This window comes from Emydura macquarii, unplaced genomic scaffold (assembly GCF_026122565.2).
Source record: "Emydura macquarii macquarii isolate MOO-44397 ecotype Brisbane River unplaced genomic scaffold, CSIRO-AGI_Emac_v2 contig_1253, whole genome shotgun sequence".
NCBI classification, from domain to species: domain Eukaryota; kingdom Metazoa; phylum Chordata; order Testudines; family Chelidae; genus Emydura; species Emydura macquarii.
The window spans coordinates 93,265,563-93,293,471 of NW_027131390.1; the positions used below are offsets into that span (position 1 = coordinate 93,265,563).

Below are 27,909 nucleotides of genomic sequence, written 5' to 3' on the forward strand. Positions count from 1 at the left end.
AATTCTCAACCATGTTTATAGCTATTTCCATCACTTCACACTGACTCAGACATTCTAGGTTTCAGAGCGACACACAGGCAGGTGACAGTCCTGGAATATTAATATACAGATTAGCATTATATTGCAGTAATTCAGATTAAGAAAGTGGATTTGGGATCTTGTTCTAACAGAACTCATTTCCTTTTTTAGACTATTATAAAATATACATAGTTCAGATATATAGCAGTTGTTCAAAGTGAAGGGACAATGAAATAGCATAAAGATATAATTTACAAGCATATCTAGCAAAAGTAAAATTAATCCCATTCACTAGGGCTGGTATTTTGCAAATGGCCATGTTGACATGTTTCAGTGTAGAACCACTATCAGATAGAGTAAATAATATCACGTTGTGTACCAAAAACCCTGATTTATCAATATTGTGCAGCTTTGCCCCTGCCCCTTCTTTCTCTGGTGCAATATGAAAGAGGCATAGAGAGGTAGGGAAAGTTCCACAGTTTCATTACATTACATGATCATAAAGGAGTGTTTCAAAGTTCATATGCTAATGATTACTCCTAAAGTAGGCTGTACAAAATGCAATAAAAGCACATTTATGTAGCCCCTCTATCTCAAATTTTTACAAATTCATATGTAAACATTAGTAGAATGGGGATGGGAGACTACATTATGGCATCTGAAAGATCACTGAGGCTATGTCTACACTAATGACGGCAAAGTCGCCGCTGCCAGATCAACTTATCTGGATCGACTGAGCGGTCAGTGAAGACCTGCTCAGTCGATCCAGAAGTCGACGTACTAAAACCACCTCCTCAAGTAGCGTAGTGCTGCATCGACGGGAATGCGGTTCCCAACGGCACAGTGCAGTGAAGATGGCACATAGAAGAGAAGCACATAAGTCGACGGGAGTTACACAAGTTCTTTGTGTACTTTGCGTAACTCTCGTCGAGTGCTGCCAAATTGCCGAGGTAAGTGTAGACCAAATCTAAGTTGAAGTGTGGCAACTGTTTAGCAACACAACACAACAAGTTGGGTCTTCTCTGATCCAAATACAGGACAAACCCTTGAATGCCAATCTAGTCTCTGACACTGACTTGTTCTGTGGTCTTTGGCTACTTAACCTCTGTCTCATTTTCCCTATCTGGAAGAGGGATCATACCTCACAAGTTTTGGTGTTGAAGCTTAAGTGCTTTGAATATCAAATGTGCTTTAAAACTGTTTGGCCAAGAAACTGACCTTATTTAAGCTAAAACTGCCATAGGTAAGCAGTGTAACTTGTTTTGACACAATCCATTGGTGGTGCTGGCAGTGAATGCTCTTCCATCATGCTCTGCGGCTTTGTGTAAAAACGTGACTTCTGGAAACAGGATGTAACCTGAGGTGTTTGGCTCATTTTCTAGTGTATAAGTGTCAATCTCCAAATTTGGCACTGAAAGGTATTCTTGTTGGCTATCTTGGCAGAGAAGCTAATTATACAATGGACAAAGATTCAACTATAAGTTAAATGAGCCTTGCAAAATTATCATGAAAATACACCAACCTAGGTGCACAAATTTATCCATGCACGGTTTGCTGTGCCTTTTAACTAGGGGTGCAGTGGGGTGATGAAGTTTCCATGCAAGTAGAATTTTCCTAGGTTGGGACAAACTATTGGTCACTCAGAAACAGAAAAGATTAGATACCCAGAGCCAGGTTGAGGATGAAGCACTGCCAAAGTGTTGTAAACCATCAGCCATCTTGGCTGATTAGGACTATTGTTATGGCTCTTAAGTTATAACTGATTGTTCTCAGCTTGATCCAACTAATACTGTGTTGAGATCTATATTCTTCTGTTAATTCTGGATGAAGCTGTTCCCCGAATGAGCTTCTCTGCTCTTGAACCTGGAACCGATTCTCCACACCAATCCTCTCCAATTCTAACAGATGGTGGTGGACCCCTGATCTCCCTTTTCCCATTACCAAGAGCCAAGTGGAATGATAGGTCCTGTGGGCTCAAGAAATTAGGAAACTTTGGAGAGGACCCATGTGAAACCTCATTCAATATGCTGGTGCAAAAGACCATTGATCTGATCTAAGATATCAGAGCCCCTATAGACATGGCTGAGGAATGAACAACATTGTGTCTTGTGGCCACTAGTTTCTGAATCTGTTTTCCGACAGATATCAACCCCTTTCAGAAGTTTTTCTATGACAACTCCCAAAAGTAACAAGACTACAAAGAGTTATCTGGCTCTTGGTTGTATTGACAAATTCAAATTATTCCAGAATATATTCTGGGTTACGTGATGGCTGCTTTATGGACCTTTTCCAAGAAAACAGCTCCAATGATCAAGACATTTCAGAAGGGATTTACGTGACCCCCTTCTCCATGCAAGGGAAAGTAGAAGCACGTAAACCAAAAAGTAAAGTAGCATACTGAGCATTGTCCATTTCATGTGAAGCTGAGATGCATGTGAAGCTCATATAATGATGTGCAGATAATTGATCAAGAGAACACCTGACAATAAACGGAGGGGGGACCCCTTTGAAAATTGCTGCTATGGTAGAATTTAAGTTCTCCATTCTGAACTGTGCTCCTGGACTAATCTGTTCACGAAGTTTAAGTTGAGCTCTCCTCTGTCTTTGGAACACCTAAGCCTTCTTATTTGCTCGAAGATAAGTTTCCCCACTTTGAAATATATATATTTCAGTCTTCATACTGTTTTTTAAATTGATTAGACTAAAAAGGGAATTGGCTTTTAATTTAAATCTATGGTGCAAGTGAGGCTGGATACCTCTGCTAAAGTTTATTTTTCCAATGTAGTATTGAGCCGACACAGATTCCTTGCTATTTGCCCCCCATTTAGAGAGCACCACATCATAGAGTCATCCTGTAGTCATGCTTGCTTGAAGTATGGAGAGGGTTTTCCTGAAGTATCTCCTTTCTCCCTCATGTCAATTGGTTTATTTGGTCAGCTCGTTAGATATCCTTCCTATAATTATCTGGATTGAAAAGTGCATCAAGACCTATAGTAGGATCTATATTTCCTTTTGCGCTCCAAGGCCTCCTTTAATTGTTTTATTTGCTTAATTTAAAAGTGATTTCTATGACAGTGCTATCTACAGTCACAAGAGAGCCTACCTGACAGGATATTAGAGGTACCTAGTACCTGCTTTGTCTATGGATTGGCCTTCCATGGTTTTAGGCAGGCAGAGCTGATCTTGTGACACAGGATTAAGTACAACACACTACTCTTACTGTGAATCTCAGGCTTGCTGGAGTTGGAGCATCTCCCACAACAGCCACTGTTATGAAAATTTTGCTTAAAAAAAAAGGTCTACTAGTCCAGGGGATCTTTTGATTTTGAATGGCACAGTGGACAACAAGGAGTCTGACCATGTGCGCATGGCTCTAGCACCAGATATGGAGGCAGCATATCTACTAAATGCTGCTGAAGTAGCTTCACTTTATTTTTCTTTATTGTTATTATTTTAAACGAGACTATTGGGAGTATCAGTCAGGATAAGTTTACTTGTGGGTGGGCTTACTCCTTTTCCAGGCTCATCTGGAGGAATGCAAAGTACTCTTGAGAATAATTTCAAAACAATGCTCCTAATTGTTTCTGAGGTTCCTCCTCCATGGGTTCTGGCTTCTAGTCCAAAAGAACAGCCCTTGGTCCCTGGAAGATGAATTGAAAAGCATTCTTTGTGCTCCCTGGGCCCTTTTTTGTCCCTCTTCATGCCTATACACTGAAAGGATTTATATTTATGTTAATTTTGTTTTACTGGGGAGGGAAAAAAAACCAAGCCTTAGAAATGTTCTTCTGTGGAGGAGTAAACCCCATGGTCAGAATCTGTAGTGTCCTTCCCTGATGCCTTTTACTTTCTTTCCCAATTTCTCAAATTTATTGGTGGGGGTGGAGGAGAGGAGGGAGAGAAATGAACTTCTCAGAACTCCGATAATGAGGACTAGTTTACACTTAAAACTGTAAGAGTGCTTATGTAGCCGCATCATGTAATAACGTTATTAATAAAACCAGTTAAACAAATGGCGGTAGTTATGTTGGCATGAGAGCATTTCCCGCCAACATGGCACTGTCCACACACACGCTTATGCCGGCAAAACTTATGTAGCTTGGGGGGGTGTTTTTTTCACACCCGGAGTGACAAAGTTTTGCCAGCAGAAGTGCTAGTATAGACAAGGTCTTTGTGCTTCTTTTCCTTATTGGGATTTTACTCCTTCTTTGTAGGACAGAGGGAGAGTGGCCTCTGGAACCACACCCTGCTACTGTGTTGTAGAAATATGTGTAACACTTGAAAGGTTCACTTTTGAGATGATCCCTAAATGGCCTCAAATTTTACACATTCCCTAAGCTCCTGCTCAAGGGAAAGGCAGCAACATGGAACAGCCTTTTTGTTTTACTTTATCTCAGTGAGTAAGTCAGAGTTACATAAGAGGAACATGAGAAATGGGGTCTTTTACTGCCTACTTGTTCTTCCATGTGTGGGCTGCTCTCCCGTTCATCCCTCCAAGGCTAGCTATTTGAAGAAAGTGAGAAAACAGGGATGGCATGACCAATGGATGATTTGAGAGGCCTCTCGTTAGCACATCAGATGTGGCATAGCTGATCCACACCAAGCTGGATCCAGTTAGCCCAGACATTTTTGTGCTCTGTTCTGCCAGCTTCTCTATTTCTCTGGGTGCTTGAGAGGTGTTCCTGCCAAAGAAGCCTTCACAGTTAGCTGGCTGTAGCAGATTCTAGTGGGTGTTTCCAGCAAGTTTGCTACAGAACCACCAAGGCTAATGCTTATAATCAAATAAGCCAAACACTAAAAATAAAAAGGTTGATTTTTTGGTTGTTTTGTCCTATTTTCTTGTTGCTCAAAGCAGCAGGTCTGGTAAAGCCTTCCTGCAACTGTTGAAGGCAGAATGATCTGGCTGGGTCTTCACAGGTGTGACTGCTGCCTTGACTGACTGCCTGTAAGGTAAGACCCATGCTGGGGTAAGACCCAATGTAATGAATCTGCAAACTTTCCCTGCAAAGAAGAACGTCAATAGCATGGACAAAAACAAAGGCTACATCTACACTAGCATTTTTGTCATTGAAACTTTTGTCGGTCAGGGGTGTGAAAAAAAATACACCCCTGAACAATGTAAGTTTTACCAACAGAATAACCGGTGTAGACAGCACTATGTTGGCAGGAGATGCTCTCCTGCCAACATAGCTACCACTGCTCATTGGGGGTGGCTTAATTATACTGACAGGAAAGCTCTCTCCTACCGGCATACAACAGCTACACAGTAGACCTTACAGCAGCAGAGCTGCAGCAGTACAACTATGCCACTGTAAGGTTTGTAGTGTAGACAAAGAGCAAGTGCGGACTGCTCTTAGAATATCTGATGGAATACCTCCCCATCCACTACTGATCATGTACTATCCCTGTACCAACTATAGCAAATTGCTTTAATAAAAAAGTAAAGGGAAGAGTTTAATGTAATTTTGTAGCTTGAAACCAAGAGGAGAGCCAACACCATATGCTCTCTGCAGACCACAGTTTGAGAACTGTTTGAAAACTGTGGTACTACAATGTATTTACTATATATGTTAATAGATAAATCCAAACTACATTTATCAGATATTTGAACAAAGTACATTTGATGACGCAGCTATTTGAAATAACTGTTCCCTTACAAAATGTAGTTAACTGCAGTGAGTCACTCATTATTTTGGAAGGTTGCTTCTTGCCGCAATTTTTGCTCTGCTTTGCTTCAATTTCTTATTAATCTTTAGACAGGCTCTTTGAATATTAACCTGATCCTGAAAAAATAAGGAATGTACAACAATGCATGTTAACATTTTATTGTAACTTTGCCTTAATAAAAAGATTTTTTTAAAAATAATGCCCATAATTTAATGTAATACCCAAACTGAAGACTAACCAATACTGAGCAAGAATACAAGTTACCTGGTTTAAGTTACATGATAATCCTATTAACATAACATTTGGCTTTTTGTAAAGTTATACTGCTAACTCATCAACTTTACTCACACATCTTGTGGTTTTACTAATGTAGTTTCCCTCCCACCTCTTATATTAATGCAATCCTTGCACAGAGAACTCACCTCAATTAGTTACAGCCCCCAGGAGCAAGGGGTGTCTTTAGTAAGAACTCAGTGTAATTGCCCATGAAATTACTAGCCATTTAGAGTGTCCAATGCTTTGACTGATTCTTCAAATCTTCATTGACTCGTTTTTTTCATTCCAGCCATTTCTCCAAAATATTATTCAAAGTATTTTTATATTCTAACCTTAAATTCTAATTATCTCTAAGCTATGAATCATCCACTAATTTGCTATACATACAGCCCCTTGACACTAATATTTTTTTCTTTTCGAAATCAGGGGGGAAAAGTTGTGTTAACTGTACGCATTCAGAAAGCTAGCAGAAGCACTTTTGACACATTCTGCAGGAACATGAAGGACATAAGTTCTATAAATTGAATTCTGTCCATTCTTCTTCCCTAATAACTACTAGATGCCAAACACGTCATAACCCTAGTCAGGTTTCTCTTCCTGGAAGCCCACCAGACTGAAGACAATCCCAACCTCTATTTCCACAGGTGTTTCAAGCCTCTAGACTCTGCCCAGAGCCCCGGCTCAGGCACTGTCTCAGTTCTGGAATCCTAGATGCACTCTCGGAGTAGACACCCTCCTTTTAATATTTCCTTCTGAAAGCTATTATTACATGACCCAGATGCTTAGCTCATGGAACCAGTACTGATGCCTCAGACTCCCATTGTATCTTAAATACTCTTTTTCTTAGAATTTCATCAGAGAGAGGGGATGGGTCTCAGAGCTCAGCCTCCAGATGAAGCAGGAACATCACTGCTATTTTTAGCCTATAGCATAAACTTGAATTGGCTCGAGACTTGCTGATGCAGCATTTTTTTTAAAATTATTTATTTTTTCAGTGTAGACATACCCTATGGCGGTTTGTCAACTGAGGCAAGCAATCTGATCTGTCCAAACTGAGAGCCCCAGCTGTGTCCGCATGTTGCATATAGTCAATTTAGCCTGAGAGTTTTTCCTCTATAAAAATGCTGGGATAAAGTTGTATGCCAGATGACAACCCACACCACAACTGGCGTGGGGCAACCCAAGGATGAATGCTAGACCAGTTGATGGTGAAAACAGTTGTTGGAACTTCAGTATACACGATGCCATCAATTGAAGCACAATTAATTGAATGTACACAATCAGAGTAGAAATACCCAAGACTCTGGGCTTGATTTTGTTAACATATATTTAGTTTATTGTCAATATCTAACATTTTGGAGAAAGGATGTCTTTTTAAAAGATTTAACACGTTCTAATCCTTCAAGAGCTCACCATTTCCATTCCCTAAAACCATTCACTCCCTAATTCCATTCCATAAAAAGTCCAACACAAAAACAGGGAAGAATATACTGATTATTCTCAATGTATCTGAAGTAACTCAGTTTAGCAATCTTTCAGTCCAGGTAACCTGAATTCAGTTTGTGTAGAGTCCACTTAAAATCAATACTGCCCTGCCTCGGCTTCTGGAAAAGCAGCACAGGGAAGGGAAACAGTTTGGATAAATTAAAAGAGAGGTCAAATTATCAAACTGTTTAGCTAGTTAACATGTTTTACACATCAAGTTACTTTGGTCACTACTTCAACAAAGTATTTTTTAGAAATATAGAACTGCAGCTTTTACACTTTCCTGTCAAAATGAAGAGGTAAGTCAATTTTGAGAGAAATAAGACAGTACTACTGATATAGATAAGTAACACAATTCACTGAACTTGTAGATTCATTCTTTCTAGATCCTGCAGTAGCAATGAATATCTGAATCAGTAGAGAGTGTAACACATTTCTGTCTGTTAAGTTTCCTAAGTAACAACGCATGCATACACAAATCCAAAACAACACTGGCAGTCAGTTAAGAGATTACATTACTTCACATATATACATTAGATCTTGTCATTTTTAAAAGACCTCCATCTTTGACAAATTAACATTTTCACCAGGTCACTGAACCTAGGATCCCCTTGCTCTGTTAAATGTTCTCAAAAATAGGCAAATCAAGTTGAAATTTTCAAAAAAGTTTGCTCCCAAAATGCATAAAACTGCAGCTAAAAAAAATGCCAAAGTTACAAGTCACTGAAAATGGCCCCCTAAAAATGATATCTTCCATTGTTGTATGCAGTGTCACTGTAGGTGTGTCAGTCCCAGGATATTCAATACACAAGGTGGGTTAAGGTAACATCTTTTATTGGACCAATTTCTGCTGGTGAAAGAGACAAGCTTTCAAGATTATACAGAAACATGGTGAAATACCTGGAGTACAGGTATTGAAGAGTATGTGCTGTTTAGGAAAGACAAAAATAAAGGCAAAGGTGGTGGAGTAGCATTGTACATCAATGATGAGGTAGACTATAGAAATTAGAAGTGATGGAATGGGTAAAACAGAGTCTGTCTGGGCAAAAATCACATTGGGGAAGAAAGCTACTAGAGCTTCCCCTAGGATAGTGCTTGGGGTGTGCTACAGACCACCGGGATCAGATATGGATATGGACAGAGACCTTTTTAATGTTTTTAATGAAGTAAATACTACTGGGAATTGTATGATTATGGGAGACTAACTTCCCACATATAAAATGGAGGACAAGTGCTGCTAATGATAGTAGGGCCCATCTTTTCCTGGACATGACAGCTGACAGGTTCCTTCACCAAATAGTTGCTGAACCAACAAGAGCGGATGCCATTTTAGATTTGGTATTGGTGAGTACTGAGGACCTCATAGAAGAACTGGTTGTAGGGGACAACCTTGGTTCAAGTGACCATGAGGTAATTCAGTTCAAACTAATTGGAAGAATAAATAAAAATAGATCTGAGATTAGGGTCTCTGATTTCAAAAAGACTAACTTTAAAAAATTAAGGGAATTCGTTAGAGAAGTGGACTGAACTGAAGATCTAAAGGTTGAGGGGGCTTGGAATTACTTCAGTCAAAGTTGCAGAAACTATCTGAAGCCTGCATCCCAAGGAAGGAGAAAAAATTCATAGGCAAGAGTTGTAGACCAAACTAGATGAGCAAGCATCTCAGACAGGTTATTAAGAGAAAGCAGAAAGCCTACAAGGAATGGAAGATGGGAGGGATCAGGAAGGAAAGCTACCTCTTGGAGGTCAGAACATGTAAGGATAAAGTGAGAAATGCCAAAAGCCAAATAGAGTTGGACTTTGCAAAGGGAATTAAAACCAATAGTAAAAGGTTCTATAGCAATATAAATAGGAAGAAAAAGAAATAAAAAGCACTGAAGGTTAAGGATAATCTAGGCACTGACCAAATATCTAAACAAATACTTTGCCTCAGTTTTTAATAAGGCTCCTGAACAGTTTAGGGATAATGGCAGGGAATGAGGATATGGAGGTAGAAATTACCACATCCGAGGTAGAAGCCAAACTCAAACAGTTTAATGGGACTAAACTGCGGGGCCCGGATAATCTCCATCCAAGAATATTAAAGTAACTGGCACATGAAATTGCAAGCCCATTAGCAAGGATTTTTAATCAATCTGTAAACTCAGGAGTTGTACCGTATTATTGGAGAATTGCTAACATAGTTCCTATTTTTAAGAAAGGGGAAAAAAGTGATCCGGGTAACTACAGGCCTGTTAGTTTGACCTCAGTAGTATGCAAGGTTTTGAAAAAAAATTTGAGAGAAAGTAGATATGAACATGAGGTTAACGGTAATTGGAACAAAATACAACATGGTTTTACAAAAGGTAGATCGTGCCAGACCAACCTGATATCCTTAGAGAAGACAATTTTTTTTAGACAAAAGGAATGCAGTGCATCGAATTTACCTAGATTTCAGTAAGGCATTTGATACAGTTCCACATGGAGAATTATTAGTTACATTGGAAAAGATGGGGATTAATATGAAAATTGAAAGGTGGATAAGGAACTGCTTAAAGGGGAGACTACAATGGGTCATACTGAAAGGTGAACCGTCAGGCTGGAGGGAGGTTACTAGTGGAGTTCCTCAGGGATTGGTCATGGGATCAATCTTATTTAACCTTTTTTATTTAACCTTAGCACAAAAAGTGGGAGTGTGCTAATAACATTTGCAGATGACACAAAGTTGGGAGGTATTGCTAATACAGAGAAGGACAAGGATATCATAGAAGAAGATCTGGATGACCTTGTAAACTGGAGTAATAGAAATAGGACAAAATGTAATAGTGGAAAGTGCAAGGTCATGCATTTAGGAACTAATAAGAATTTTTGCTATAAGCTGGGGACGCACGAGTTGGAAGTGACAGAGAAGGAGAAGGACCTGGGCGTATTGGTTGATCATAGGATGACTGAGCCACCAATGTGATGTGGCTGTGAAAAAAGCTAATGCAGTCATAGGATGCATCAGGCGAGGTATTTCTGGTAGAGATAGGGAGGTGTTAGTACCATTCTACAAGGCGCTGGTGAGACCTCATCTGGAATACTGTGTGCCGCTCTGGTCTCCCATATTTAAGAAAGATGAATTCAAACTGGAACAGGTGCAGAGAAGGGCTACTAGGATGATCTGAGGAATGGAAAACCTGCCTTATGGCAGGAGACTCCAAGAGCTTGGCTTGTTTAGCTTAACCAAAAGAAAGCCGAGATAGGATTGCTCTTTATAAATACATCAGAGGGATAAATACCAGGGAGGGAGAGGAATTATTTAAATTCAGCACCAATGTGGACACAACAACATTTGATATAAACTGGCCATCAGGAAGTTTAAACATGAAATTAGACAAAGGTTTCTAACCATCAGAGGAGTGAAGTTATGGAACAGCCTTCTAAGGGAAGCAGTGGGGGCAAAAAACCTAGCTGGCTTCAAGACTGAGCTTGATAAATTTATGGAGGGGACGGTATGATGGGACAGCGTAATTTGGCAATTAACTGATCTTTGACCACTAGCCGTAATTATGCCCAATGGCCTGTGATGGGACGTTAGATGGGATGAGTTCTGAGTCACTAGAGAGAATTTTTTTCCAGGTGTCTGGCTGGTGAGTCTTGCCCGCATGTCAGAGTTTAGCCAACTGCCATATTTGGGGTCACAAATGAATTCTCCCCCATGGCAGATTGGCAGAGGCCCTGGGGCATTTTCACCTTCCTCTGCAGCATGGGGCACTGGTCACTTGCTGGTGGATTCTCTGTAACTTGAAGTCTTTAAACCATTATTTGAGGATTTCAGTAACTCAGTCATAAATTGGGTTCTATTACAGGAGTGGGGAGGTGAGGTTCTGTGGTCTGTGTTGGGCAGTTCAGACTAGATGATCATAATGGTCCCTTCTGACCTTAAAGTCTATGAGCTTGAAAAGCTTGTCTCTCACAAACAGAAGTTGACCCAATAAAAGATGTTACCTAACCCACCTTGTTCCTAAAACTGAGACATTTCTGCATTATATAGGCTTAGTTTCACACCTCTACTTATACACACATGCACATACAGTGCTAAAAAATCTACTAAGCTACAGTGAGTAGTCATTTTTTCAAGCAGAACAACAACTTCCACAGAATCCAGGCTTTCATTTAAAAAATTCTCTGGCCTTTATGGTGCAAACATTACCTCCCAAACATGGATCAATGTAAATTAAGGCAGTGATGTCTGTCCCAATGTACAGAAAAACAGCTGCAGCAGGATAGTGTGTCTGCCTCTGCTACAGGGGACAGCCACTGCACTGGAAGTAGGGTGCTTTAAGGGGATAACTCTGAAAGCAAAAATATTCTGGGAAACCCAGCTAACCTAGCAATGGGATATGCAGGGTAGGGATAAGGGGAAAGGAGACAAGGGAGGTTTCTGTCACTTCAACATGCAGAGGATTCCCCTGGGGTGATAGTGAAAGCCTCCCACAAAAAGAGCTTTCCACAGGATCCTGCCCTGCTACAGAATCATTCATTAGGTGGGATTATTTTTATTGCAGCAGTGCTTAAGGAGGACTCAAATAACACAACAGACATTTTGATAGGCCTCTTACAAAGATATGGGAATAAGAAAAAATAGCAAACAAGCGGGACAATGGGTATACAGTAAAATTGCCAAAGGAAACCTCAGTCAATGCAAAAACTAGGGAGGGATTCAATTGCTGTCCATCCCAATTAAAATATTTACATGCACCATTCTAGACAGAATAAAGAAAGCTGTAGATTCAAGGCTATGACAATAATAGACAGGGCTCAGACAGGAGAAATCATGCATACTTGAAGTAGTAACTCTACTGATCTCAGAACTGTTGTCAGACACTATGAATTTCATAGATTTGCCAAAAAGCCTCTGACACAATGGATTGAAGTGTTTATGGAAGTTTTTATGCTATTATGGAATGCCCTCAGAAATGACTGCATAGATCATTCAGAGCTTCTATAAAAATATGACACATCAAGTAATACATAACAGGATATTGACTAAGCTATTAGAGCAATGGTTCCCAACCTGGGTGTGGGGCCCCCTTGGGGGGGGTACCAAAGATTACAGGGGGTCCATGAGACTTCCATAATATTGAGATCATTTAGCCCCCCAAGCTCCATGCCGGGTGCAGCCCCCCCAAGCTCTGCACCGTCCGGAGCAGAGGAGCAGCCTCAATCTCCACTCCAGCCAGAGTGGAGGAGCAGCTACTCTAGCCCCGAACCGGTCGGGCGCACGGCTATAGAGGAGCAGCCTTGCCAACCTGCCAGGACCCGCCTCCATTACTGTCAGTCTATTAGGGACAGGAAGAGGCGAGGCCACATGGGGCATGCGGTGGCGGCTGTGCCAGGGAAGACTTAGCTTCTTACTCAGGTAAGAGTCAGTCATTTATTATTATTTATGTAATTTAGTGCTATTATTATTATCATTTTATGTGTTTATAGGGGTTATGTGCATTTATGACCGGGGGAGGGAGGGGCCGCACCTAGTGTTAACTAGTGGGGCTTTCACTCAAAAGGTTTGGGAACCACTACATTAGAGTAATCATTGGGGTCAGACAAGGATGTCTTACATCACCAACGACCTTCCTACTGGTAATGGACTGGGTACTGAAAAAGACCACAGAACATCCAAAAGGGATACAATGAACTTTCACAGAGAAGCCAGAAGACCTTGACTTTGCAGATGACATCCACGTGATGTCCCATACCCATAGAGATATGCAAGGTAAAACAAATTATCTCCAGCCTTATGCACAACTAACAGGGATGAATCAGCACCAAGAAAACAAAAACCACGAGAATCAACACAACAAAAATCACCAACACAACTTACTGGGATTGACATAGACGAGGTCTGTTGTATTAATTCTGATATCATATGGGCCCAAAGAGTCAAAGAACATGATCTGGAAACTGTCCAATATTTAACAGTTTTAAATAGGGTTCCGTATATAGAGACATCAGCCTATTTAGAATCATGGAAACCAAATAATTACATTTTTTTAAACTTTCATTAAAGATCCAGAAAAAGGAAAAAAATTAAAGCATTTGCAACATAAAATATTAAACAACATTTTAATTTAACAGCATTCCTTGTTCCCTTTCTCTTTAGCTAGATAGTTTTTAGAAAGAAACCCTCTGGTCTGCCACTCTCTTAGACGGTATTAAAATGGTAATAACTGTCCTTCTCTTTTCCCTAAAAGAAGCTCGCTGAGATGGGCTGGAGCTGACGTTTTTGTTGCTGTTGTTCCAGTCTGATCCTATTTCCTAGAAGGCAAAACAAGACAAACACACAAAAGGGGAAAGAAAAGAACAGCAGAGATGGAAAATGCAGCTTCTGTGTCTAGTGTTGACTCTCACTTGCAACCTTGCTGATAGACAAACATGCATAGAACAGTCTTATCAACCACTCCAAGACCTGGCAAACTTGTACCAGCATCTGGCTGTTTAGGGCATTGCTTTTAGCTGTCTCTTTGGTCACAGGCTTACTCCAATGTTGTAAAATATAGTCTTTTCCAGATGAGCTAAACTCTTAAACAGAAGGCAAAAGTAGAAGGATGGGGGAAAAACATAAGGTGGGGAAGGGAAAGCGCACACATTGGGCTGGGAGGCTTGTGACAAAATCTCACATCTAGGGATTTAGCCAGAGCTAGTGGAGATGTCATCAGGATCCCTCCCTCTAGCCCAGACTCGTCAGGACATCTATCAGAATTAGAACAAAGAAAAGGTTGGTGGGGCTAAAGTTTCTCTCCTAAACCAGACCCCCTTCTACCCAAAATTGTGAGCATCAGGCTGAGCGCCATGGAGGCTGCCAAGTTAGCAGGGCTCTAACATCTCATTTTAAGGCTTTTATGCATTTTAGTCTATACAGTCTTTGAGAGAGGGATCGTCTTTGTTCTATGTCTGTACAGCATTTATAACAAATGTTGAAGGTGAAAAAGGGATTAGTACAAGTAAAAAAAGGCTGAATGATATAATTCAAGGACTGCATTGATATAATGGCTGGAAAACAAGAAAAGTGGGGGACCAGAAATCAGTGAACCAAAACTGGTGCGTCGAAATTAGGCCTATTTGGTTGCTGAAGTAATTAAGGGATGGGCTGTTCCACCCATCTCTCCCTTTTGGGATCCTTAAAAGGGGACTTTTGGGGGATGGAGGTGAATGCTGACTTATTGAAAGACAAGAGAGGAGGAAGGAGTGAGCTTCACAAAGGTGGCTGCTACGTCCACAGTCTCCTGGGACCCCAGACCACCAGTGCCACACCAGTAGAAGACTCTTAATTGTAATGCAATCTGCCTAAATTAATTGGGGGAGGTAAATCAAGCATTAATGTATTGTTTACATAACCAAGCAATAGTTGATCCTGTATGAGGAGAATCAACATAATTGATTGGTGTGCACGGCTGGGGCAGGAATAACTGGTGATGCAGAGTTCAGCCACTGGAAAGCCAAGACATAGTGCCCTGCAGCAGGAATAGGATCCTGTGGGTCCTGCTGTCATAACAGCGGGACTGGGTAAAATGCACTTTGCTGCAGGTGGGTTTGGGTGGGCCAAAACAAAAAACAAAAAAACAAAAAAACCAGACTGCAGTAATTTGCAGAAAAACACTAAATCTCTCATCAGTTTGTCATAAATAGAATTTCAGCATTGTAAAGCAAGCTTTTCTTTTCTTTTTTTTTAAAAAAGGTTTTAATACTTACATTTAAGCAAGGGATAGAAAGAAATTTGATGTCTATTATAACAGGAGTTAAAGTATTTTTTTACATGAGTTAAGCAACATTTGTTTTATTCTGTTAGTGGTAAAAATTGTGTCTGAATTCTTTTATAAAACTGATTTTTTGTTTATTTGTTTTATTAGTAGCATGTGGGATTTACAGGATCTAAAGTTTTTGCAGGGGGGATAAAAATACAAGAAACAATATGGGTAGGGGTGTGTATTGCAGGGCGGGACAGGAGCAGGATTTAAAAAAATAGTCCTGCGCAGGGCTCTACCAGGATCTTCTGATCCAAGTGGTGCTGAAGAGCAGGAGAGGGCATGGCTGTGGACTCTATATATTTTGATTGACGAGTAGGCGTAATCCTTGCTTTACTCGGTGTTGGGTAAAATTTGCAAATAATTTATATACATATGAATAAATGCACGCGCGCACACGCACAGAGTGAATTCGTGTCTTTTTTTTATTTATATTTAGCTACATATATAAATCTTAAATAAGTTAAGAAGATACCCAGAAAGCAAAGGACGGCTTTAAAATAAAGGACATTGATACTTAAAAATACCATGCAAGTCAGAGTATTTTATAAAAGCAATACCTAGTCCAACATTGCTTGCAATCAGTTAACTTAGTTTAACATCTAGTGGCCTCATTTAAAACGCCCTATTCTGGCAGAAATTCTTAACTTTATTTAAGTTTTGCTCAAGGATTTTCTTTTCCAAAAACACATGAATGCTTCTCAACAGTGTGATCCTGTCAGAGAATGCTTCTGGAGGAAAAGCCATCCCAAATCTATTTCTCACCAGTACAGTGAAAATAATAGAGAATGTAAAAATAATGAGAAATCTTGGTACTAGTAACTTTTGTTATTATATAGTGCCTATCACCATAGTATTTGAGCACTTTACTACAGTAAGAAACGGTTTCAGAGAACCAAGTTATGCAAGGGTGCAGGAGGTAAAGAGAAAAGTGGACTATTCAAAAGGTTGAGGTTGAAAAAAGCTTGTAACTGAAACAGAAGGCAAAAAACCCCAAAACAAAATAAGCAAGAGTCAGTAGAAAGAGAAATCATCAACAAACATTGCTCATATCTGAATCTGAACACCTATTACTACAATAAACAAAAGATTACAGAGAAAAATATTTTTCCAATAGTTTACTTTGTGCATTTGATAGTAACTGGTTTAACTATTTCCTCTGCATAATCAGTCAGTTTCTCTTATTTGCAGCACAAAAAGTTCAGATACTCATAAAAACACAAAAACTGACAGGGGTATTTACTAACTGAAATTATTTTTATTTAATTTTTTGAAAATGACTAGCTTTCAAGCTGGTATCCCTCTAAGAATTGTAATCAGTATCTATTGACTGTTAAAGATAGACAAGCTTTTCCTAATTTTAATTATCAGGAGATTTTTGCCTTTGTTTCCTTTTCTCTTCTTTTGCTGACATATACATTTATGGACAGCTACCGACAGCTTTAATTTGCCCTGGTCTTCTAGGCCTCATGGGTAATCATATATAAGGCCCTGCTTGAATTGCGAGATGACTGTAAAAAAATTGGGGCTGAGTTGCAGATAAGCCATGGAAAATTGAGGAAAAGTAATAATGGATCTTATTATTTGTGGTAATAAAGTCCATTATTACTTTTCCATGATTTTCCGCTGTCGGCCACCCTGGGCTCCCACTGTCAGGTCTGCACACAGCAGGACTCTCACGACCAAAATTGCAGTGGATGCATAATATTGCGGAATCTACAATTATCGCAATATAAATAGGGCCTTAATCATGTACCTAAAAACTCAGCAAGTTACATATTTTGAAAACAAATTGTTAGTTGTTGAAATTGAAATCTGCCAGAAGCCTGTTTAATGGATGTTCAGTGTAGCACAGAGACATCAGTAGTGTATTTCTGTATATTTTATAGAAATGTCAATCTGAAATCTAGTCAGTTTCAAAAGAGTGAGTTAGAAGTAGTGTCAGATACTATACTTGCCCCACAGCATTTTGTGGTTTTACAAATATTATTTTAAAATGTTTCTCTTTCTCCTATGACTGTTGGAAAGATCCACACAAAGGGAAAAATGACTATGCAGCAGAAACAGTGAAACTGGCATACAAACAAAATGTTAAATACAAAGAACAAACCAAAAATTAGGGGGGAAAAATAGGTTTCCCTACTCTCAGGTATAGGATTTCTAGGAGTTAGTTATAACAACATTAAGTAAATTTCAGACAGGAGTGTGATTTCTAAATTTCCTATGTCCCTTTAAGATGCTCATTATGCTTTATTACTTCAGGAACAGTTGAGAAAAACAGATTGATTTGTTCCTATTTTCATAATTTTGCTAAGCGATCTCAAAAAAGCCTTTAGAAATAGACTTGGTTTTGTCTGAAAACTTTAAATAAAAAATCCCCTATGTTATCTCACGTGATTCCTCAACTTCAGTTCCAGAACCATAAGAATTCCTTTGCACTGTTCAAACCACAAGAGACACTGACAACATAATTTATTCTGCAGAACTGTTATAAAGATTAGGAAAGAACCCTGCTTCATTCTCAGATACCAAGTTGACTTTGCATGGCTGACAGCTAGAAACTCCATCTTTTGATTCACATATACACATTTAATCTGAAAGCCACTGAGCCTCAAAAATGGAAAAAACTATTAAAAAAATATTAACACTTAGATATCTATGGATGAATAACACTATACAAGAGCTAGGCATTAACAGGAATAATGACAAAATACCTTTACAGAGCAGAACTGCACTTTAAAAGTAAATTAAGCTATAATATTCACAATATCTTCAAAGTTAATAGAGTTTATTACAATATAATACAAAACAATACATTTCATAAGTTATTCTTTCAAAAGAGTTAGTAATATTTTTGTTCATATTAATTCTATGTAGCTTACTCATAGTATTTTAATAAGAGAAAGAATATATCTTAAAATGCCTTGTCACAACAAAACCACCAACCATATCAAGACACTAAGTTAAACAGCAAAATCTGAGGTGTAAACTGGATTTCATTGGATCACATAACCAAGTGAAAAGCTGCTTTAGACAACTTCATTTCCTGTGCACACTCCAAATTGTAGTTATTTTAACCAGGCAAGGGACAACTGTGTTATGACAATGTCCCCAACACAGTTATATTCATTACAACCCAAATTGTAGTGAATGAATCAAATATGATATTGCCATCATTTAGATGGAAGTTCTGCAAGTTACAAAATCCAAAGACAGGCAGCAACAAAAAGTTTTTTTGTTGTTCTGAGGAGGGAGATGTGGAATTTTCTTAGAATGATGTGGCCCACTTATGATATTGTGTCAGAAAAGAAGTAGGAATGGTCCAGCCAATAAGCATAGCATAAACAAACACCGATGAAATAAGATTTTTGGGTAGTCATATTCCTGTCTCCCTCAGCTTTTCAGTTTAGAGCATTTGTGCCAATGTCTAAATTAATTAGTTCATACTAAACACACACATACTCTGTCTCTCTCTCCACACATACACAAAAAATGCAACACAAACTGACCCTTCTACCTCTGGTAGATTAATGATCAGGCTGAGACAAATTATTTTTGAAGTAGGGAAAGAAACAGACCAGTGTTTTCTACAGTCACAGTTCATTGAGAAGTTTCACAAAATTAACCCATCCCTGTTAGAATAGCACTCATCCACAGAGTAGTTGCTGCAGTATTTGATACACAACTATCAAGAGCTCTGCAAAATGAAGCAAGCAGACACCAACCTCCCTGCCCTGTTTCTAAGCTATTACCCCAACAGGAATAGAAGGTCCACATTTAAAAACAAAGTGTCCATCAATCAGTGGAAGGTGTTTATAGTCACCATTGCCTATTCACACCCTTAGATAGAAAAGGGGTTGGGTATCTGATACATTTCTCTCTGCCTGAAAACTAAGAAGGTGTCTGAGGGAAAGCCAGAAAACCCTGTTCCTGCTGCTTTCCTTGGGGGTGTGTAAAGGAGAAAAGGGATGGAAAAAGTGAGGAGGGGGGCAAAGGAAATGACCTTTTTCTATGACTCTGCCCTGCCCCAACCCCCCAGATAAACTGAACTCCACATGACTTCTTCCCACATCCCTCCATCCTGGGGCGCATCTGGCAGCAGAAGGGGAGTGGAGACCCTGCCTATTTAGAGTCCCAATGTACAGGACTGAGGGCAAGACTTCGCTCCCAACCCCCCTAAGGTCCAGTGCGCTAGGGTGGGTGGGGAGCGAGCAGAGGCCTCGTTCGCAACCCGTCTGGGGTCCAGTGTGCCTGGGGAGGAAGAGGAGGCTGTGCCCGGCGGGGGGGAGGCAGGCAGAGGCTCCCTACCCATCTGGGGTCCAGTGTGCCGGGAGGGGGCAGGCCTCGCTACTCGATGACCCATGCGTTAGGAGAAAACGGCCGAGATCGCGGCCTTTCCTCCGCTGGGGCCCGGGGGCAGGCAGAGCTCGCTGCCCCGAGAGGGCTGACAGGGGGAGGAAGACTCAGGTCTCCGGGAGGGGAGGGGACGGAGCGCCGCGCAGACATGCCTCCCATGGGACCCGGGCGCGGAAGCCGCTGGCTGGGGCCTCCCTACTGCTTGCGGGGCCCGCGACCTCCGGCGGTCCCAGGGCGGGGAGGGGCGACGGAGCCCGGGCGACTAGCGAAGGGCGGGGGACGGAGAGCCCCGGCGGGTGCAGGCTCGGGAACATACCGGAGCGCGGGGCTGGCTGGGCGGCTCGGCGGCGAGTCTCATGCTGGCGGGCGGTCACTGGTGCCCGGCGGGAGGCAAGAGCGGCGAGGCAGGGCGGTAGCGGAGCCACATTTCCGCCCCCTCACGACCCTCCTTGCCACGAGCGCCAGGGCCGGGGTAAGCCGAAACCCCCCTCCCCAACCCGCCCCTGCCCCTACGCGGCACCTCCCGGCTCCCGTATCGCCCCAACAACACACAGCCGCCTCACTTCCGGGAAGGGGAGGGGTCACGCTGCGTGCAGGGATGACCTCACATCCGGGCTCTCGCGGGGAAGAGCGGTACTGCTTCCCACGTGCTGCGCTCGCGAGCGAGGGCTCCATTTCTTTCCCCGTGCGGCGCAGCGCGTGCCGGCCACTCGGCCTGCTCCTCTAGCGGCGGCGTCTGAGCCGGGGGTGACGGGCGGGGCTTTGTCGCGAGCCGGGGGGCGCGCGCTGCCCGCTGCCCGCAGGGAGGGGGACAGTGTCTGCCTGGTTTCCTCGGCGACGCCGCCTGCCTTGCCAAGTCCCTGGATGTTAGCGGAGTGTGGGGCCGGCCGGGGCTGGCTGGACCTGGCCTCAGCAGTTGGGGATGAGAGCTTCCCCCTGCCGGATTGTGCCCGGGGCGGTGTGTGGGGCTGGAGGACTGTCCGGCTGGCGCAGTCTGGCTGGCTGGTCGGGCAGTGCTCCTAAGGGATGATTCCAGCTCGGGCCCGCCCGAGGCGCGGCCCTACCACTCAGCTCCCGTGTCTGGCCTGGAGGGCACTAGCCTCTGCCCGCTGAGGAGCCGTCCAAGAGCCACTCAGTGGGCACTGCTTTCAATTCCCACTACGCTTCAATCCCTGCAGGAGGCGACCTGTCACTTGGCTCTAGGGCATCCGGAGCTCTCAAAAGTCCCACTTTAGAGTGGCTCGTTTTTACACACCGGGGTTAGCAAATACCAGAGTTAAGGTCACCCCTGCAACCTTAGCTCTGCCCCTCGTGCATACAGCCTCAAAGGAGATCACAGTTAGTTTTACTCTGCATCCGTAACTGGAGAGTTTGAATGCCAAACTTACCGCTCCCCAGCATAGACCTCTGGCATTTAGCTTTAGGCTGGGATCCTATACCTGGCCTGACTCCTAGAGGGGAATACAACACACCTTTTATCAGCACAGTACACAGTTCAGGATGACAGCCGGGGAATGGTGGATATCAGGATACCGGGCTCTTGGCATGGCATATGTTCCAGTGGTTAGAAATGACTTGGCCACAATTGCACATATTCTGAAAGGCTGAATAGCTAAGAATCGAATGTGTCATTTTAGAGACCTGTGTTCTAATCCCAGTTCTGCCTCTAGCAAATCAGGTGTAGCCTAGGCTTTAATTTGAGTAAAGGCTGTGTGCCTTGTCTGCAGTAGACCTTTAAAATGCATTAGCTACCATCACATCTTTAAACCCTAGTCACGTTAAGGTCTATGATGTATTGGTCAGTAATATGGGTTGTGAGCTACACCAAAATATTAACACTAGACCATGTGAAACTACAACCCAGTGCCTTCTGGCTACTAATGCAGTATGCCTTCCCCCTAACTACAGGGAGAAGGTCTCTCCTGCCCCCTACCGCATATGCATGATACTTTACCTGGTATATGGGCCAATGTAACAAGATGGCAAGAATGTCATGCAAAATATGGGGTCTCATTGATTTTAATGGGAACTTTAGCCACCATCCTATTCGCCTTCTCCCACTCAGGTTCATATTTCCCCGTTTCACTCTCATAGTGCTGCATCCAAGTGCATGATATCTCATTCACGCATTGTCTCACCAGCACATCTTCCTGTTATATCATTGACATGGCATGTTTGGAAGTGCTCCGTGTATGCAAAAACATCATAGTTATTACATTGAAATTAAATAGTGTTAGGTCATGTCAGGATGATGCCAACCCACATCAGTATTATTTGCATTACAGTAGCACTTACAGGCCCTAGTCAAGATCACTGCCCCTTTATGACATTGTACAGTGTAGGAGACAGTCCCCGCCTCAGAGAGCTTACCATCTAATTACATGAAACAGACAAAGGATGGGAGGGGGAAACAGAGAGACAGATGAAGTGATTTGTCCAGAGTCATACAGCAGGTCAGTGGCAGAGCCATGAGCAGAAGCCAGGTCTCCTGCCTGCCAGTCCTAGTGCCCTAGACCAGAGGTTCCCAGACTTTTTTTGCTGCAGCCCCCCCTTTGAAGATTTATGTCCCATGCACACACCCCTTCTTTTGCCCTTCCCCTCCCCAGCCCTGCCCCCAAACCTACTGCTTTGACCCCCCGCCTCTTTGCTCTCATTATCCCAGGCTGCTGCCCCCTGTTGCAGCCCCAGCCAGCTCGTCTCTCATCCTGTCCAGGCCATGGTCCCTACCAGGCTGCACCTGCTGACTTCACTCACTGAGTCCAATTGCTTTCTCTACATTGCTGCTGCCCAGGCCTTCTTCCTGTTGGGCCAAGTACCTGGGGCAGAGTGTGTAGGGCAAGGCTTACCTTTCAACTCCTCCACACCACACCAGTAACAGGCACTGGGGGGGCCGGCTGGCTCTCCAACCCCTCATCCTGGTGCACCACCTGCCACTGCTGCTCTTGCACATGGAGCACTGCTGCCTTCTGCTCCTTGGAAAATAGCAAGGATACAGGACTGTTCTACTTCATCATGTCCTCTCATGCCCCTGCTAACCACCTTGTGTCCCCTCTCCTCAGAGGGACTCTGCCCCCCCCAAGTTTGAACACCTATGCCCTAGACCATACTGCAGGCCATCACAGTGCTTGAAATATTAAATCTGTAGTTTAGGCTTCTGCCTCAGCTAGAAGATGTTTTAAATCAACTGTTCTGTTTCAATGAGGTTTACATTTGATTATCAAATATAATTGTATTGTTAACCAATGCTCTCAAGTAGATAAGGAACAGAGTTCTTGATGCTAATATGTGGTTTGCCGGATTAGGATATAGGTCGGGTGACCACCTGTCCCGAATTGGGCAGGACGGTCCCAAAATACAGAGTTCAAGTCCTGGTTCTGGGCTGAATGACTGGGACAGCTTTGTCCCCGATTCCCTGTGGCACCACTCTGTGCCTGCCTGAGGCTCAGGAATGGCACCAGCCTCTTCCTGGTAGGGGGGAGGGCAGAGGTGGGCCTTAGTCACCCCTCGCTATGAGGTCCCTTTACCTACTCCTGCTGACCTCCCCAAGCCTCCGTCCCTGGCAAGGCCTGAGCCAGACAGTAGTAAGAACTGTTCAGAGAACCCGGGCTGCTGTGGGGAGCCCCAGACCCTGCACCTGCCCTGGGTGGCTCACCCAAGGGGGCGGGGACACAGGTCAGGGACTGCTCTTGAGCAGCCCAGGCCCCTGCCCAGGGCAGGTGGAGGACTAGGACTCCCCACAGCAGCCCGGACACCCTGGGTAGCTCTCACCATGGCTTAGTTCCAGCTTCTGGCCTGACCAGGGTGGGGCCTCAGGGAAAGAGGTGGAGCAAGCAGGGGCGGGGCCTCAGGGAGAGAGGCAGCGTGAGGGCAGGGCCATGAAGGAGGCCAAGGCTCCTGCGTGTGTCCTACTTTTGCCTTTTGAAAAGGTGGTCACCCTAGGTGTAGGGGGCTGACATTCTTTACCCCAAAGCTATCTGCATTTCAGAGGTGAATCTATATGTATTAATTCTATATAGTAAAGCTCTTTGGGAGCCAATTTAGTAAAAGGCATTATCGAAAAAGGTAATATTACCAGCAGAAAGAGTTGTGGCTACAAGAACATATTTCAAATTCTGCTGTTAGATTTTATAAACCTGTGACATACTGTACCCCATCTTGATATATTTTGTACAAAGTAGGCCTTTGAAAACTCTTGATCTGATGACCCTCATTATGCTGTTGAAATGTATGTATCATCATTGCACATAAAGTATGAGATTTTGCTACATGTTTATTACAGAAATGTGCATCTAGGAAACACCCCAGATTAGCTCTTCAATGCCAACATAGGAGTGACCGATACCCAGCCAGGTGTTAAGCGACCATCACTGGCCATTCACCAGCAGGGGAGTTGTAAACAAGAAATTTACAATTCATAATGAAGGATGGTCAGCAGCTGCCTAACCCCATGACACAGCATGGATTTTTCCAGCACCTGGAGAAAAGTATAAATGAGGGACAGTGACATCACTACTTGGCCTCTCCTCTGTCCCTCTCTACTGAAACGAGATTGCTTGCAAGACTTTGAACTGGAGAGAGTGGTCTTAGGCAAGGGGGAAGCCAGCCTGTGTACTAAGAATTGTGAACTGCCTGCATCATTCAGAGGGATGAGAAAAGTTATTTGCTTCTAGAATTATTAGCATGGTACAGTTTAGGAATTAGCTTGCCATTTTATATTTTGTTTCCTTTTGTAACCAAATCTGATCTTCTGTGTGATTACCACTTAATCGCTTAAAATCTATCTTGGTATAGTTGATAAATCTGTTTTATATTAAATCTACACCAATTGTGTCTGAAGTGTTTTCGGGAATCTGCTCAGGTTAACAAGGTGCATATTTGTACCCTGTGATGGCATGATGAACTAATGAATGATCTTGCTCTGACCAAGGGGGTCTTGAGCAGTGCAAGTGCACATTTCTGGGGTGCAAGGTTGGAGCTGTAGGGAATTTGCTGGTGTCTCCCTATCTACAGTTCATGAATGGCTGTGAGAGTCTTCATGTAACTTTGCTGGGTGTGCCTCTGCACCCTGATGACTAAGTGAACATAGCCTGGAGGGGGTTGGTGTTCACTATCATAGCAGTGTAGGAGACAGCCTAGGCTGGAGACTTAAAGGGGGCACAGTGGTTCCACAGTCCAGGTTGCACCCCACGAGATGTCACAAAACCATAATTTAAAAAAGTCTCAGCCAAGTTTTAAAGTATTAATTTCATCTCTTGTTTCTCAAGCACATTATTTTTTAGTATTTTCAAGAAGTACCTGAGCAGTGGAAGTTATTCTAGAAATTCAATTAGTCACTCAAAATGCCACAGTGAAGCTGTAGCCTTTCCCTTTGTTCTTCAAAAGAAGGTACTTCACAGAAGCACTGTGATAAGTACTGAACATCTCATTTTGTTGAACCCTGTATGCTTTCAAGAAAGAAAATGAAAAATATGGTATGCACAGATAGAGCTATGCCTGAGTTTGCCTTTGCTGTGATTGAATGCAGAATCTGATCTGTGCAAAAAAGAAAAATCTCAACCAAGTTTCTCTGTCTTATGCGCACTTTCAAAAGTCTAAGAAATTCCATTTGCAATACTTCAGTATGTTGCGACTTTGCAGTAGGAGTACAAGGAATTTATATGCTAGGGTAGCCTAATGATTTTTTCCAGCTCTGTGAAATTTAGTATGTTTATTTATAAAGAAACTCATACGAAACAAGGAAAATTATTTATTGTAAATGATGTTTGAGGAAAAAGTAGAGTTGACAATTTATATGTAATTTTATATAAATAACATATAAAGAAATGTTAAGAAGGTTGCTAAGTCAAGCACTCCAGTTAGGCAATCTAACCTTTATTCACCTTGCTTGTGTGGCCATATTATGATGCAGTCTTAAGTATATGATCGCATACTGTTTTCACAGGACCTCTGCCTCATTGTAGAGAGGACACAGTGCCCAAGGCATGAGACATATGTTCAATTTGTTTTTACCCTCATCATTTGGTGAGTGGTCCTATGCCTTATTTATTGCACACCATCTACACACAATTATTCATTTCCTCAGGGGTTTTTCTGTGGCACTTGTCATCATAGTATCTAAGTGCTTCACAAATACTTTATCCCCATCTATCTTAATGTTGTGAAACTTAAACTTGTGAAAGTATTTGCTAAATTTAGGTGCCCAACCTCAGATACGCATGTTATTTTTCAGAATATTTAGCATATCATGTATTCGTCACTGTACAGATGTTAAATAATTAATCCTCCCAACACCACTGCGTAGTAGTTGGTTACGTACTATATTAGTACCACCATTTTATAGGTGGGGAAATGGGGAGAGAGAAGCATGAAGTGATTTGCCTGAGGCCACCTAATTAGTCACTGACAGAAACAGAACTCAGGACTGCCTGAATCTCAATTTCACATCCATTTTTTCAGACCACTGCTTTGCTGCCAGAAGAGTCACAGTTCCCATTAACTTCAATTGCAGCTACTTGGGAACCACTGGTCAAGGCATTTCCCAACTTTCCATGTTTGACTGTACAATCTGAACATTTTTCTTTTAAGTAGTTTGTGTGTGATTTTCTACGTTTTCTTCCTAAAATGAAAGAGAAAAACTTTCTGTTATAATGCATGAGTTGTTAGTTTACACATAAGTTGCCTTCAAATGCTGAAACTTCAGCAATATACAGAGATATAGAGCTAATATATAACTACATTCACTAGCAAAAAGAATAGGCAGTTATCCTCTATGGCCCAGCCACTAAAGGGTGATGCCTGACACTTTGAAACAAAGGATTACAGAGCAGCTTTTGTATAAACCTCTCCCCTCCTTCACTTTTTGTGTTTGTTACTCACTGGTTGTGTCTTAAATTATACAGTAAATTCTTTGACGCAGGAGTCATTTATTCTTACTGTACATGTATGTACAGTGCCTAGCACAATGGAGCCATTTTCCTCATTGGGGTCTTTGGCTGCCACAACAAACAACATGCATTCTTCAGCAATCTCCCCTCCCCTCTGCCCCCAAAATTAAAAAAAATACAAGCTGTCTTTTGCTCCCCAAAAAATGCTCTAATGGAGATATGCTGTGCTGTCTCCAATCCCAAAATTGCACAACCTCTCTTGTCACCACCCCTTGAAATCTCACATACCTTCCTTTTCCCTCTCCCTCACATTCCCCATCAAGCAGATATGCAACACATGCAAGTACCCCCGCAGAATCAACTCACATCTTAGCTCTCCACTCCCCAATCCATACAGCTGTGCTCTCTCTTCCTTCTCCCCATGCTTTCTCTGCTCTCCCCACCCCTTTAACCTCCTAGTGCTATCAGCAATTGGGCAGTGGGGGAGACTCTGTTGCAGGACAGTCCTGCAATATGTTGCATCCTCTTCCCGCTACAGGCTCTAAGCGAGGGTGGGAAAACAGAAAATGGTTTGGTTGAGGAAGCATTAAACAGAAATAAGCAGTAGGGCAACATGTTTTGAAGGATATTTGCATCCCCAGAAAGAAGAAGTAGAGGTTGGGGAGCATTGCCAGAAAACGAGATTTGTGGGTTGTCTCGTGGCTCTCATTTCCCATCTCACCCATCCCCTGTTTGGGGCTATGGTTCCCTGTGGTTATTTAGGAAGATGTAAGGGAGGCTGCTTCACATGATAGGTTCCACGGGGCGACTTCCTCCATAGAGCATGCTCTGTGCAGTTGGAATATTCACAGTTTGTAGCAGCATAATGTAGACTACAAATGGCAATATTTGGCATCTTAAAGTTTTAACTCAGCCAAATCAGAATAAATTCACATGGATGGACAAAGGAACTCCTGGATTGCAATGTTATCACTCTGCCACATTTCCTGTTAAGTCCATTCTGTATAGGTTCATTATAAGTCCTGTTAAATCCATTCTCTTCCACTGGACTACACCCACCCCAGCAGTGGCATAGCCACAGGCCACCCACTTTGAAAGCAGGTCCACCCAATCAGATTTTAAGCAATTCATCCCACATTTTTATCAGCCTCTGTTTTGCTTGTGACACAAGGCTTGTGCCCACCCGTGTCAACCACAGGCCCTGCCAAAAATCAGTTCTGGCTACCCTTCTGCTCCCCGGCTGCAATCAGTGAGGTGATTAGCACTTTCAGGCTCCCTTAACCCTCTCAACACCCCTCACAGCACTTCTTTCAGGAATCCTTTCTACCTTCTCATCAATAAGGCCCTCATTCACCTTATCTTGAACTGCTATACTATGTCTTGGTTAACTTTGGACCCAATTCTGAGAAGTGCAGTGTCTTTATGTTCCATGGATCTCAGCATCTCACAGGACTGAGCTC

General features: G+C 42.5%; 1 protein-coding gene and 1 long non-coding RNA gene across 3 annotated transcripts in view; one reads left to right on the top strand and one right to left on the bottom strand.

The window, feature by feature from the left end:
- Positions 1-20,739, bottom strand: part of SPOPL (speckle type BTB/POZ protein like) — a 59,925-nt gene extending 39,186 nt beyond the window's left edge. The window contains exon 1 of one of the 2 annotated variants that reach the window (XM_067549512.1): positions 19,882-20,739. The gene's annotated coding sequence lies outside the window, so the exon portion shown is untranslated. The remainder of the gene's footprint in view (positions 1-19,881) is intronic. The other variant, XM_067549514.1, reaches the window with a different exon arrangement.
- Positions 20,740-24,127: 3,388 nt separating this feature from the next.
- On the top strand, positions 24,128-26,304 carry LOC137154216 (uncharacterized). The gene is made up of 3 exons (XR_010920159.1): positions 24,128-24,248; positions 25,507-25,586; positions 26,022-26,304. It is a non-coding gene; the product is annotated as an uncharacterized lncRNA (long non-coding RNA).
- Positions 26,305-27,909: the final 1,605 nt, after the last annotated feature.